Below are 12,095 nucleotides of genomic sequence, written 5' to 3' on the forward strand. Positions count from 1 at the left end.
GTCAGGTACCCAGAACTAGCAAGAAGACTGAAGTAAGCTCTGAAGTATATAGAGGCAGGTTAAGCTCTGTAGAGTAGTACTGGAGACTGGATCATGGACTGTGCACTGAGTTGTAACTGAAGTATCCAGATGCAGGGTAAGTACTGAAGTGTAGTCTCGGAGATCAGCTCACAGACTAAGCGCTGAGGACTAGCTGGACTATACACAGATCACCCAGATGCAGGAGAAGTACTGGAGTGTAGTCTTGGAGATCAGCTCCATGGGGTGGCATCTTCCCAGGAACTAGATCAATGCTGCAATCCCAAGGCTGAAGGGGGGTTAATTTATCAGCAGCTTGCTCGCAGAAAATGTCACTAAAATCTGTAAGGCTCAGGTACATGATGATCTTGTTTAGAACTAGAATTGACAGACACTGAAGATACACTGGAAACCGGATAAATTTGTTGAGTCCATACAGGAACTATTCGGGAGAGACAATTGAGATGACAATCAGAGCCTTGAGCAAATGCGTGCATGGTGGATCAATCCAGAGTAGAATTGTGGGTTTGAAGCCAAGGTAAACCCAACACAAGAGCATGAGAAGTCTTGGGTAAAACTAAAAGCTCAATCTTCTCCTGATGTAAAACTCCTATATGGAGTGAACCTGGTAGTGAAACTGAGGAAATGGCACTTCAGAGGATTGTACTGCCATCCAGCCCAGAAAGAGCCAGTTTACGCGGAAGGGGTCGTAGTGGAATCAGTGGCGTAACTACAGTACCCGCAGACCCCGCGGTGGCTTGGGGGCTTGGGGGCTTGTGGGGTGAGATGGTTGCAGATTCCATGCGGACTAGCCGTCCGCATGCAATCTGCAGAAAATGGCCCTCCAAAAATGGCTGCTGCCTAGGAGGAGACAGATGCTAGAGGTCCTACTGTCGATTGGAGAAGAGAGTCAGATGATCTGCCAAGGCTACCATTGGATGAGAGACTGTCAGGTGATTAAAAACAAACATGGCTGCACCCATGACCGCTACCGCAGGAACTCCAATAAGGAGCATTGCATGGATTTCAACTGGGCCCCGGGCAGAATACTCAGCGTATTACCCGCCGCTGCACCAGGCGTCTGACCCCACTGCTAGTCAGGGGAAGCCATCACCGTGGTGAGTAGCAGCCAATCCCAGGCTCAACCCTGACAAGTGCCTTGAACCTATGTAAGATCATTAGCACAGGTGCATAAAATGCCGAGCCGTTTAGCTGTGTACTCACTGGGCCTGATTCAGCAAGAATCGCTATTGCGATTACGCATGCAAATGGCTGATTGTTGCGTACTACCCATGCGTATTCATCACAGTGCGCGTGTGTGAAGTCTCCACTGCGGTCACACAGACCCATCACGAGTGATTGACAGGAAGTGAGCGTTTGGGGGTAATGGTGGTTGGGGAAATCCAGACGTGTCAGTGTGTTTAAATGCCATTGCATGGGCATGCATAAATTAGCCATTGCGATGGCATATGCAGCTTGAGTACTCACTGTGTGCAACAAAGTTAGCAATTTCTAAGTAAGGTCAGGGCTGCTGTAATTCTGCCGTACCGATGGTATTCGATGTTACTGATGTTTGTGAAGGTTTGCAAAGTATTACAGATGTGAGATAGCGGTAGTGGGAGGCAGTGGGCATCTCTAAGCTGGCAGTGCGATGGCATTGCGATTGCAATCAGCATAGTTTCACAGCAGACCTGCGTGCGATTACAGAGCAGCGATCGCAATAGCGATCCTTACCGAATCAGGCCCACAGTTTGTTATGCCGCATCCCCAGACAATGAGCTGCTTGCATTGTACAACCGTGTTTATTTGTCACCAGTCCGTTGGTTGAAATATCCCCCTTACAGAGAGCCGCTATTCCCGGTGTCACCATGCAGCATCTGTGCATACCTCTGTGGCTAGCACACCTCTGTGGCTAGCGGCCAGCAAAGGTGATGTCTCCAGGCAAGTTGTCATCCACTGCGGGCACCAAGCAATAGATCCACACTTGTGATGGAACAAATGGGCTATCTCTATCCGGTTTTGCTCTGTTTTCTGGGAGCTTTCTCTTTTAAAGATCCTGTTAACCTGGCCAGCAATAACAGGACTTTGGAAATTTGGTCCTTTGAAAACTAACTTGTTGTTTACAGATCTACTATGATACAATATCGATTACACCCAAAAAGGAGGAAAACTGCTGTGGTGAGCTTTTGCAATAATAGTCATTAAATGTGACCAATTTAAAGACCCCTGGATTATAGACATAAGAGACTTAGGACCTGATTCAGACCCGCTCGCTAAGTTGTGCTCTCTCACTGTGAGCGATTTTTGCCCATCTGCGCATGCGTATAATTCGCAGTGCGCGTGCGCAAGCCAGTATTTGCGATCTGATTTTGGTTGCTCATAAGCCACTATCAGGTTGCTGCTTTGAGTGACAGATAGTGCCATTTATGGTTGGTAACAGGGGAAGGTGCTTGTGAATGGGGGAGTGGTGCTGCAAACACTGGCGTGTCATGCCGCCAAAGCGGCGTTTAAAGGGCGTGCATAATTAGCAAAGTAGCGTCATTGTACATGTCACCTACATGTATTGCAGCCCGCACTGATTGCAGTGCTTGCGGCGGGGAAAGGCAACCTCAAGGGCTGCGAGCATCTCCGATGGCTCTCGATGTTATCGATTAATCCTACAATTTCCGGAGATGACGTGTGTTGCAAGTGGCATGGGGGCGTCTTTATACACCAGTGAGTGCTCATTGCCATAGCTCGCTAAGACATAGAGGGGATCCTAACGATGCAGTGCGAGTGCTTAATTTAAATATCTGGCCCCTTTTTGCCAGCGAGCGATCGCATCTTGCGAGTGGGTCTGAATGAGCTCCTTAATGTTATCTTTTTCTTTTTGTCTTAATGTTTTTTTATGCCATTTTATTGTGATTTTTTCATAAGAATATACACCGATATAATAGCAACCGGTAGTAATCTTTTTACTGTTACATTGTGCAATAATAATAATAATAATAATAATAAAAAAAAAAGATATATATATATATATATCTGCGTGTTTTAAGCCCTCTCTTTAAGGTTTATTCAAGGGGTTATCATCCCTTGGATTAATATCCAGAACACACTGGCATTACGTGCTTCCTGACAATAGGAGTGTGACCTGGACATCAGATAAGCTTTTAAACATTTAATTTTTGGTACGCACATATTTACTTTGAGCACAGATTGCTTTACTTTAAATTAGGGGTGAGCGGGTTCGGATTTCTGAAATCCAACCCACCCCCGAGCCCCCCCGATCCGAGGCCAATCCGAGTGAGGCTCGACTTTTCCCGCCTGACTCGGATCTGAAATCGAGGCAAAACGTCATCATCCCGCCTTCCGGGTCTTGCGGGTTTTGGATTCTATATAAGGTACCCGCGTCGGCACCATTTTCTCACTCGGCTGTGGACAGTGAAGAGGGAGGGTGGGAGTTAGGGCTGGGCTGTGTAGTGTAGTGTAGTGCAGTGTAGTGTTGTGCTGTGCTGTGCTGCGCTGTGCTGCTGTTATCCATAGGTGCTGTGTCCACTCCTCCAAAGTCCATAGGGGCTGGCTGTGTTGTGCTGCTGTTGTCCATAGGGGCTGTGTCCACTCCTCCAAAGTCCATAGGGGCTGGCTGGCTGGACTGTGTTGTGCAGTCAGTTGTCCATAGGGGCTGTGTGCAGTGTCCCAGTCCTAAAGGGGTGCTGTAGTGTTGTCCAGGGGGTGCTCTGTCCATCAGGAGTGCTCCCCCCAAGTGCAAAAAAAATAAATATTTTTTTCTGTTTGTGAATTGTGTGCGCAGTAGCTGCACGTGCATCAACAAAGTAGCACCAAGCGTGCGCCTGTGTCATAAGTAAAGGGCCGGCTGGCTCGTCCGTTAAAGGGTGCTGTAACCCCCAAAGTGCACTCCAAATAATATATTTTTTTTTTCTGTGTTTGTGAATTGTGTGCACAGTAGCCACACATGCATCAACAAAGTAGCGCCAAGCGTGCGCCTGTGTCATAAGTAAAGGGCCGGTTGGCTTGACCGTTAAAGGGTGCTGTAACCCCCAAAGTGCACTCCAAAAAAAATAAAAAAATATATTTTTTGTGTTTGTGAATTGAGTGCGCAGCAGCTGCACGTGCATCAACAAAGTAGCGCCAAGCGTGCGCCTGTGTCATAAGTAAAGGGCCGGCTGGCTTGACCATTAAAGGGTGCTGTAACCCCCAAAGTGCACTCCAAACAAAATAAAAAATATTTTCTGTGTTTGTGAATTGTGTGCACTGTGGCTGCATGTGCATCAACAAAGGAGCAGCGCCAAGCGTACGCCTGTGTCCCATAAGTAAAGGGCCGGCTGGCTTGTCCATTAAAGGGTGCTGTAACCCCCAAAGTGCACTCCAAAAAAAATAAAAAAATATATTTTTTGTGTTTGTGAATTGAGTGCGCAGCAGCTGCACGTGCATCAACAAAGTAGCGCCAAGCGTGCGCCTGTGTCATAAGTAAAGGGCCGGCTGGCTTAACCATTAAAGGGTGCTGTAACCCCCAAAGTGCACTCCAAACAAAATAAAAAAATATTTTCTGTGTTTGTGAATTGTGTGCACGTGCATCAACAAAGGAGCAGTGCCAAGCATGCGCCTGTGTCCCATAAGTCTGTTAAAGGGTGGTGTAACCCCCAAAGTGCACTCCGCAAAAAATAAACAATTCTTTTTTTTCTGTATTTGTGTGCGAAATGTATGCACAGTAGCCGCACGTGCATCAACACAGCAGCAGCGCCAAGCGAGCGCCTGTGTCATAAGTCAAGGGCCAGTTTGGACATCTGATCTGGACTGAAGGACGTGCCAACAATTTCTGACATGTCTACTGTCACTGCATATGATACTGTCACCACTGACAGAATGGTGGAGGAATTATTTTCTGTGTTTGTGAATTGTGTGCACTGTGGCTGCATGTGCATCAACAAAGGAGCAGCGCCAAGCGTGCGCCTGTGTCATAAGTAAAAGGCCGGCTGGCTTGTCTGTTAAAGGGTGGTGTAACCCTCAAAGTGCACTCCAAAAAAAATAAAAAATTCTCCTTTTTTTTCTGTCTTTGTGAATTGTGTGGGCTGTAGCCGCACCTGCATCCTCAAAGCAGCAGTGACAAGCGTGTGTCTTTATGTTAAAAGGTAGTGTAACCCTCAAAGTGCGCTCCACAAAAAATAAAAAATTCTCCTTTTTTTTCTGTCTTTGTGAATTGTGTGGGCTGTAGCTGTACCTGCATCCTCAAAGCAGCAGCGACAAGCGTGCATCTGTCTGTTAAAGGGTGGTGTAACCCCCAAAGTGCACTCCAACCAAAATAAAATAATCTTCTTTTTTTCTGTGTTTGTGTGTGAAATGTATGCGCAGTAGCCGTACCTGCATCCTCAAAGCAGCAGCGACAAGCGTGCATCTGTCTGTTAAAGGGTGGTGTAACCCCCAAAGTGCACTCCAACCAAAATAAAATAATCTTCTTTTTTTCTGTGTTTGTGTGTGAAATGTATGCGCAGTAGCCGCACCTGCATCCTCAAAGCAGCAGCGACAAGCGTGCGTCTGTTTGTTAAAGGGTGGTGTAACCCTCAAAGTGCGCTCCACAAAAAATAAAAAATTCTTCTTTTTTTTTCTGTCTTTGTGAATTGTGTGGGCTGTAGCCGCACCTGCATCCTCAAAGCAGCAGCGACAAGCGTGCGTCTGTCTGTTAAAGGATTACATCGGTGACAGCATCCAAGTAGGCATGTCAGACAGTCCGTACCTGTATGGCAGGAAAAAGAGGCAATTTGGAGGCCCCTGTACAAGCTGGCTCTATTTTACCTGAGTTGCCCCCCCTCCAGTGTGTACTCCGAAAGAGTGTTTAGTGCAGCCGGGAACCTTGTCTGCGAAAGGTGTAGGAGGTTGCTTCCACAAAATGTGGAGAAGATGATGTTCATAAAAATGAATGATCAACTCTTCCAGGGAGACCAGCCTCCAGAACGTACAGAGGGACCTGTGGTGGTGGATTCCAGCGGGGACGAATTAATACTCTGTGAGGATGAGGATGTACACAACACTGAAGAGGGTGAGGAATCGGTGAATGAGGATGAGGACGACATCTTGCCTCCGTAGAGCCAGTTTGTGCAGGTACAGATTAATTGCCAGCTTGTTTTGTGGGGGCCCAAACGAACCAATCATTTCAGCCACAGTCGTGTGGCAGACCCTGGCGCTGAAATGATTGGTTTGTTAAAGTGTGCATGTCCTGTTTATACAACATAAGGGTGGGTGGGAGGGCCCAAGGACAATTCCATCTTGCACCTCTTTTTTTTCTTTGCATTATGTACTGTTTGGAGCCTAGTTTTTCAAACTGCCATCCTGTCTGCCACTGCAGTGCCACTCCTAGATGGGCCACGTGTTTGTGCCGCCCACTCGTGTCACTTAGCATAGTCATCCAGCTACCTCGGTGCAACCTTTTGGACATAAAAACACTAGTGTGAGGTGTTCAGAATAGACTGGAAATGAATGGAAATTAAGGTTATTGAGGTTAATAATAGCATAGGAGCACAAAAACCCACAAATTCTGTGATTTTAGCTGTTTTTATGCTTTTTAAAAAAAAAATACAGATCCAAAACACAAAACCCAGAACCCAAAACACAGAAGGGTGGTTTTGGCAAAACCAATCCAGATCCAAAACACGAAGAAAGAACCAGATCCAAAACACAAAACACGAAAAGTGGCCGGTGCACACCCCTACTTTAAATACTACACTATTAGGCGCACGTCTCTTATTTTTCAGCACCCATCTTCCCGTTGCCACACTGACCAGTAGAGTACTGCTGCCACCTGTTATTATCAGGAGTGCTTTTCCACAAAGTATCACCACTTTTCTCAATAATATGACTCTATTCACATAAGGAACTTAAAATTTGCGCGCCAGTTTTTTCATTTTATATATATATATATATTATATATATATATATAATTTTATATATATATATATATATATATATACCTCTTTAATAATTAGCACAAAAACTAATATATAATCATTGTTGTACTGTGTTTTTGGGATACAGATTTGTGTGTAGTCACAAACATATAATGGTTTGTGCAGCTGTTAGACATAGTATAAACTCTCAGTGATAGCATATTTATACTATGGTTTAGTATCAGCGCCTGATTTGAGTTTGCAATAGCTGTGCAGCTGCCCCTGCTGGCGTGACACTCTTTAACAAATTCCCACTGATGGTCGGTGAGGAGGAATGGCAATATCACTTGCAGCCTAGTGGGAATAAGTTTTGCTAGTAGTTGGACGTCAATATTCAACAGGCTTTTAGGCCTGTAGGATGCCAATTGCTGTGAGTCCTCATCTGGTTCAGGAATCAAGGCTGGAAAAGCTTCATTGAATGAAGGGTAAAAAGGAATCATTCTGTGTATAGTTTTTTCTTTTTTAAAACATTTTTTTATTTTATTTTCAATCAGCATGTAAACATTAAAATTGGTAATCATAGTACCTGTCATCACAGTCATAATCAACAAAAGCAGGATATTTAGAAAAAAGAGGATAATAAAAAAAAATGGCAAGGACAAACTACCGAAATAGCGAATTGAAGGCCCAATTCTTACCAATCAAATTAAATGAACAAAAAATAAACTAAAACTATTGAAGTTGTCAAGCAGCTGAAAAGAAGGGGGGAGAGTAGAGAATAAGGAAAAACAGAAAAAATAGTACAAAATACAACTGGAAAGGGTAAAAGAAGTAAAGAAAAGGAGGTTAGCAGAGACCAGGAAGATGTGAGGATTGAGACTGATACCACAGGGGACCACAGTTTGTGAAAGGTGGCCACAGTGTAATTTTGTAAACTCTAAATATATTCAATAGATGCCACAAAATGAACGCATATGGGTGTTGTTAGAGATTTCCAATTTTTGGCTAGCAAAGATTTTTTTTAGCGTTACATGTATGGATTAATAGCTTTTCTTGAAATTCACTAAGTCTGGACTGGGGCACACAGCCCACAGGAGCACTATGGAGACATCTCACGAATAGACAGACCCATGACCTGCGATATCAGATCCCAGTTAGAACTTATAATGGGGAAGGACAACCACATATTGTAAAATGTGTCCTCCCCATCACAAATTCTCCAGTAGGAACTTAGCATTACAGGAAATGCCATGTGAAGTTTAGACGGCACTAAATATCTTCTAGTATAAACCTTATAACATGCTTCTCTGATGGCCTTGCTTAATGAAGCCTTTGTATTTCTGGACCTAATGGTGGACCATCCCTCGTGATCAATAGAGGCAGAGAAATCAGTCTCCCATGCTAACTCATAAGGTTCCTGGTCAGGAGGAGACAGGGCCAGAGGAATGATATAATACAGAAATGTTACCTTTACAGCCTATAGAGTATATGCTAAGGTGATCAAATGGGGATAACTTTGCAAGGCACAGGAAGGAAACTGGAAGTTATCAAAGCTAGCAATCTTTAGGCATTGATAATGACATGAGGGAGGGATTTAATAACGGGATTGAAAATCTACACGTGAAGAATGAGCAAAGTCACACTTCACATGCCTAAACAGTTCGATCTGTACTCCCTGCCAAAAGGATGCCATGGTGGTGCTACATCATGGAGGGAATAGAGGATGATTCCATATAAGGGACATGGGGGACAGGTGAGGAGCCAGATCATTAGATGCCCGAAGTCTGTCCCACAAATCTAAAGTGAACAGTCAGGTTCGTAGAGGCCAAGGCTGGTCTGGTTGATTTAGTTAGCCAAAGGATCCCATCAATCCTTCCATTCTAGAGCACAGCATTTTCAAGATTCACTCATCTCTTGCAACCCGGATCTGAGAGCCATGAAATTATATGGTTAAGTTGTGCTGCTTGATATTAAGATTGGAGTATCAAAAGACCTAGTTCTCCCTAACATACTGGTTTGGCTAGGATAGACCTACCATTTCCAAAATAAAATGTTTACAGAGGGTTTGAAAGTAGCCCAGAGCCCTACTTGGGACAGGGACTGAAAAAGTACAATGGCTGAAAAAGGAGGTTACTTTTTATTGCATTAATTCTAGACAATATATATTATTATTATTATTATTATTATTAATAATATCATTTATTTATATGGTGCCACAAATGTTCCGCAGCGCCTTACAAAGTACATGAACAAATAAGTAACCAGTGACTTACAATACAATACAAAGCAGGACATGGACATGTATAATAAACATTGCTATATTAGCGACCTTCACGCCCACATAAGCAGCTGAGTGTTGGTTGCCCTAGTGGGGAGTAAGAGATAAATTAAATGACAGTAGGGAGAAGCACAAGGGGGTAGAGGGCCCTGCTCAAAAGAGCTTACATTCTTTAAGACAAGGAACGCCATTTCATGAAGTCATTTGCTAATGACTGGAACATCCGGGAGTAGTTAGTTTGGTATAAAAGAGAGTAGGACTTAGTGATGGAAATCCTGAGATATTTAATAGCAGATAGGCACCAAATAAAGTTAAATTTAGTTATAAGCACTTACAGTACTTGCACTGGAACGCAAAGAGCCAGAGCTTCAGATTTGGTACTGTTAATTTTTTATCCATAGAGTGAACCGTAAATCTCTAATTCTGATTGAAGATTAAGGAGTGACATTAAGGGGTTGGCTAAAGTGAGAAGTATGTCATCTGCAAAAAGAGACAGCTTATACTGAGTCCTCCCCACCTCGACCCCCTTATATTTGGCATAGCTTTGATTCTAGCCACTGATGGTTCTATACAGAGAGCAAAACTAAGTGGGCATAGGGGGCATCCTTGTCTTGTCCCATGTCCCAAAGCAAAGAGTGGGGTGTGCAGAACATTCATCATCACCGACTCTTGGGGCTGAGAATAAGTGTTAGCAGAGGTGTTGGTTACCACATAAAATCTTCTATCATACACAGTCAGTATGCACACACCAGAAAGCTCTCTTTTGGTTATCAACAGCATATACATATGACAGGATTAACATGAATAACAGATATTATATCATCTCATCTTCTGGAAGATTCCTTTTACAGAGTTAAGTACTATTTATAGAATGACAAGACACCAACACATTACATAACAGCACCACCTGCTGTCTCTCCAGTGTAATCATTAAAATTACATTAAGTATCAGGACCTGATTCCAAGACTTATGCTAAGTCAATTGAAACTGCTATCTCTCACGGATCACAATTGCTAAAATATGCAAATTCCTTCCAAAGCTCACCCAAGCACCCATTGCTGTCTTCACATATCCGTCCGATGACATATGACAGCATAAGCATCAGTAACAAAGACACACATCGGGCAGCAATGCAGCCTCTAAGCCAAGTCTGACATGTCTCAAGCACTGTGGACCTCATTCAGAGCCGGTCGCACAGAGCGTGCGGTCGGTCTGAATGAGGGGAGGACCTCTTGAATTTTCAAGACATCCTCCTTTGCGGTGGTAAGGCTGTGGGTTAACACCCACAGCCTTACGACCACCTAAGGTGATGGTCGCGATGGTCAAGACCATCGCGACCATCGGGGCTTACGACGAGACCCTAGGGTAGGGTCTCCCTTGTCGTAAGCCCCGGAGAGCTTTCGGCTCTGTCTGAGCTGGAAGCTCTCCACTGACATCACTAGTGATGTCAGTGGGGCCGCCCCCAAACGGTAGGCGTTCCCATGGGAACGCCCCTGTTTGGGCTGCCACCCCCCCCGGCCCGCCTTCCAAACGGGGCGAGCTGTCAATCAATATCGACAGCTCGCCCCCTTTGGATCGAGACCCGCTACGACCGGCGCTGTTGGTCGTAGCGGGTCTCACGCATGCGCATGACGGATTGTGTCAGCTTTATATGTTTTGTCGCATTCAGCGCCTTACTTCATCTCTCATGCATATCTTTGGTACGTGGTTTTGCAGCTGATTTTAATCTCTTGTTCAGTGGCTGTCTTGCTGGTGTCTTTGGAGTTAGGGGCTTATGTATTAGAAAATGTGGAAGGTTCCAATGCTTTTTGTCAGACCATGTAAATTAGGAAAAACAAAAATTGTTTATTTTTTCGTCATATGGATCAAGTATGTATCAGCGGGATTGAGATGCTTTCCTCTCCTGATGGATTATCCTTAGAAGAATGATGACAAAGGAAGGTACAAATGTGTCCACATACATCTATCCTCCATGCACTACAAGTCACGTTACACATAACTCATGAGCGCCATGTAACTCGGTCGTGCGAGTGTCTTTTCATGTAGTTTTTTCCCTTCAAATGCATCTTAATCACACAGCGATGTGAATAGGATGCTCCTGCTGATTAAAATGATATGCGGCATGCCTATATTCTGTGTATGACTGCGGGTGTATCTGCATGCGACATGCCACATTACAGAGTCAGTGGCTGTGACACTGTAATGTTACCGAGTCACGGCACAGCATGGCGTGACTAGAAGGGCTGTTTAAAGCGAAAGGAGTCTAGATGTATGTGGACACATATATAAGTAACAATGTACACAATGATTAGGTTACCATTTATATTTATTATCTTTGCATTGTCTTTATTATCTATTGTTTTTTTGTATGATTTATTTTTATATAAATGTGAAATGACTGTATTTCTCTTCTTCTTCTCTACTTTTTTTATGGTTGCTTACAATTTTGTGCTTCTTACCTGTGCATGTACAGTACATTGTTTTTGCAAATGATTTAATTATACTTTTAAATATGTGTTTTTCTAGGTTATTGTTTTGGAATGTTTGACTATTGAGTTTGGGGTGGTTTCAAATGTGTTGTAGTATGTGCAATATCACCAGGTGTGCATGTTGTTTGCTTTGAAAACTGAATATTGTTTATTCCCCTTCTTTTACCATGTTTTAGTTCTTTATTTGACTCCTTCCCCCATTTCTTAAAGCAAATGTATGATTATGCTTCTGTGACTATTAAATAACGAGACTGTACTTGTAAAAAATAAACCTTACTGAGCAGGGCTGTTTCTAGGGTTTGAGGCTCCCAGTGCGAGCAGTCAAAATGCGCCCCCCCCTCGAAGCAGTAATATTGTGGAGTGGGCGTGGCCTCATCATAAGGGAGTGTGATCTCGAAAGACCACAGAATGACAGCCACTGTGACTAC

The sequence above is a fragment of the Taudactylus pleione genome, unplaced genomic scaffold (assembly GCF_031769625.1).
Source record: "Taudactylus pleione unplaced genomic scaffold, aTauple2 ptg000125l, whole genome shotgun sequence".
In the NCBI taxonomy this organism is placed as follows: domain Eukaryota; kingdom Metazoa; phylum Chordata; class Amphibia; order Anura; family Myobatrachidae; genus Taudactylus; species Taudactylus pleione.